Source organism: Peromyscus eremicus, chromosome 16_21, assembly GCF_949786415.1.
Source record: "Peromyscus eremicus chromosome 16_21, PerEre_H2_v1, whole genome shotgun sequence".
Classification (NCBI taxonomy): Eukaryota; Metazoa; Chordata; class Mammalia; order Rodentia; family Cricetidae; genus Peromyscus; species Peromyscus eremicus.
Window position 1 is genome coordinate 41,043,704 of NC_081432.1, and position 3,498 is coordinate 41,047,201.

Genomic DNA, 3,498 nt, shown 5'->3' on the forward strand with positions numbered 1-3,498 from the left:
AGTGGAGTTACCAACCAAGGACAAATTAGTTTAACTGTATGGTTTAGTTGTTCAAGCAGGGACTCCAAGGGGTCTTCACAGCTTAGTTGTAGGGCACATAAACGGTACTGAATCATGTCTTGGCCTAATAATTCACATTGAAAATGAGAAAATGATGATAACCTTAAACTGATGCTCTCAAAACTATTGGAGAAACATTGAGCCTCGGCACTGCTTCCTTGCATGGTGAGAACCTTGACATGTACTAATACTCATTTTAGAAGTCTTCATTAGGGCTGGGGAGATGGTTCAGTAGGTAAAGTGCTTGCCATGCAAGTGTAAGGACCTGCCTTCAGATCCCCAACATCCACGCAAAGGGCTGGACATCGTGGTGCACACTTGTAACCTCATTCTGGGAGGTGGGATGGGGAATCCTTGAGGCTTGCTGGCCACCAGCCTAGCTTAATTGGTAAGCTCTGGGTTCAGTGTGATGGACTCTGTATCAAAAAACTAAGGTGGAAATTCACTGAGGAAGACAGCTGGCACCCACCTATGGTCTTTGAATCCACATGTGCTCTTGTACACTTACAGTCACACAGGAGCACACCACAGACACAGCTATACACACGGACACACAGACAAACAGAGACATAAACACATACACAAAAAATTTCCACTAAGCGGGAAAATACTGAACACTTGTTCTGTCCAAGGCTTTAAAATTTGATTTTTTTTTCTTTAATGAGACTATTCAAAAGCCCAGATGCATACTTTCTTTATCACTGCTGAGCTGCTATTTGGAATCATACATCTTTAGCCTCAATAGTCTGCAACATCAGCTGCAACTTTCCACACCGAGTCCGTGAGTGACGGAGAAAATCTGTTGATAAGTCCTACTGTGGTGTGTTGACTCTATGAGACAATCTCAACAACTCACAAGTCAGACACAGACACAAGGTCCACAGTTGAATACATGTTCTTCCCTCTCATCACCCACTGGGACATCTGTCCCCAGGATCTCCAATTTCTTCCAGATATATCCTTCATTGAATCACACCAAGTAGTTTCTTATATAGATTAATACCACATACACATTTCCAAAATCATGTTTTATTAAGTTCATTTGTATATTCAAATAGCATTTCTACAAAATGAAAAAGCCTTTTTATTTAAAGATCTCAACAATTTGATTGCTTTTTTATAGTGCTGGAGTTTCCATTATTCCTTTATACATTTTTATTAATTATACCCCAAACACTGAAAGCTCCATGGCCCCTAAACACAACTTGTACTTAATTATACCTTTTTCAAACTTGAGCTTAATCACCTTTTCATTATTTTGTACTCCGAAAATGCTTTATTTCAAGTTAGTTGCATCAGCCACCAAACACTAGGATTTTTCCTCAGCAGTGTGTTGTCTTCATTAGCAAATTGCATTTAGAAAACTCCTAATCCAGTAGTTCAAGCTGCAAGTGATTTTTATCCTCAGTTCTCACTGGACTTCTGGCAGTATCTGCAAACAGGAAACAGTTTTGTTGTCACAATTGAAGAAGTGATAGTTCTTCAGTCCTAGGAAATATTTTATCCCAAATGTCAATAGTTTTGTTAATGAGGAACACTAACATAAAGCAAATGATTTCTTTATTTTAATCCTTTTAGTTGGTGGTGGTGATGTATGTAGTATGTGCATGCATGTGTGTGTGCATGTATTTATTACTGTGGTGGGTCTCTCTGTGTGTGTGCATGAATGTGCTGTGGTGTGCATAGTTTGTGTTTTGTGTATAGTGTATGATTATCTATTCTTGAATGTATACCACTAGAATACTATGATTTCCTATATGATTTTATTATCTTCAAAGCCTAGCATAAAATCCTGACATATAGGTACTCTAAAATATTTTTAAAATGTAAAATTATATAGACTATCTCATTCATAATTTTACAAAGAATAAACATGCAGGAAGAAATTACTTACCAATAAATCTGTGTCATATTCAACATATAATTTCCTTGATGACTTGGATAACTCAGTTGCCATTTGAATATTTCAATAATGAAAATCAGTATTATTCTGGTAAAGAAAAAAATACTGTGAGTCATTCATATTTGCCATCAATGGGAAGAAAACACACACTTTAATAATAGATGAAAAGTTGATTTTGGCAGATCTGTGTTTACTAGTTTTTCCTCATGATAAATTTGTCAAGGTTTTATTTTATACCAAGCTACAGTTAATTCTTGCTTGCAAAGGCCTCTCTGCTCAGCTGTAGTTGATTAAATCAGCTCCAATTTGTTTGGATTTTCTAAAAATGGAGAATCTAGCTGTTGGGCAAAATAAAACATTAAGTTTTCTTGCAAATTTGTCATAAATATTTAAAAACTATTGCTATTGAAATGTATAAACCACTTTAAAGTCCCTTGTGAAATGATGCATTTTGCCTATTAATGAAACATAAAATTTTACATAATATCTAATAGTTTCCTATATATGGAAAAATGAATGGGTCTTGTAGTCTCTTGTCCTGGAAGACAATATTCAAATTATTTTGCTTGCCATTTAATATTCTCCGAAGCCAGACCTTACATATGTTTTTAGGCAAATCTTTTACATATGGTTTGTACTGACTGGCGTATTTTATTCAGTTTCCCTTGAGAATGTCTCTCATTTTCTCTATGTGATATTTTGTCTCTATACCCTATATTTTTCACTCGTAGAATGAACTTGTTCTTCTGCCTACAGTTTGAAATTACACAGTGAACTCTTTCTTTTGATTTCCTCCTAACTCAACTTCCTCTTAAACTATGAATTACCTTAACCTGTCCATGTGATCTGCTAAATCCCTCCTAAAGCTCAGTTCATCTCTTAGTTCACCCCTCCACCTAAAACACTGTAACATTTATCTCTTAACTAATTTATATGACCATCATTTATTCTTACCTCTGTGCATTTTAATCTTTATTTTTCCTCCAGATTCTGCAGTCCTGGAGGTGGGGACCTGATTTACAGATAGCTGTGTTTATTTACACTTAGCATCCAGTATGATGTCCTGTACATGGCAATTATGACACAGCTGGATGAAGGTTAGATTAGTCACAGTTTTACCTTAGGAATAGAAAATAGTGCAACAGTCTAGTTATAAAACATGAAATAATATCACCTAACATATAAATGTAGAAAAACAAATGGAGGGAAGCATCCTAATAACCACCAAATAAAATACCGTACCATAGTATGTTGTATACATGATAGCCAAAAGTAAAGTGTGGATCTTGTTTGGATCTAGATTTGAACAAATTATTGAGGGTCATAGTTGATATAAATGGAGAAACATGTATACAAATGTGTAAAAGATAACATTAGAGACCTATGGTATAAGAAAGGGGTATATAATTTATCAAAAGTGGTCCTTATCAGAGGTAAACACATAATTGTTTTTAAATAACAAGATGACCATTGCTTTAAATATTCCAGTAAAAATCATGAGGGAATAAATCAATTAGTAACATTAGGCAAAATGT

At 35.1% G+C, this 3,498-nt stretch overlaps 1 long non-coding RNA gene across 1 annotated transcript; it reads right to left on the minus strand.

Moving 5' to 3' along the window:
• Positions 1-1,236: 1,236 nt before the first annotated feature.
• On the minus strand, positions 1,237-3,079 carry LOC131926061 (uncharacterized). The gene is made up of 3 exons (XR_009383434.1): positions 2,918-3,079; positions 1,955-2,050; positions 1,237-1,492 (listed from the first exon to the last, which is right to left on the minus strand). It is a non-coding gene; the product is annotated as an uncharacterized LOC131926061 (long non-coding RNA).
• Positions 3,080-3,498: the final 419 nt, after the last annotated feature.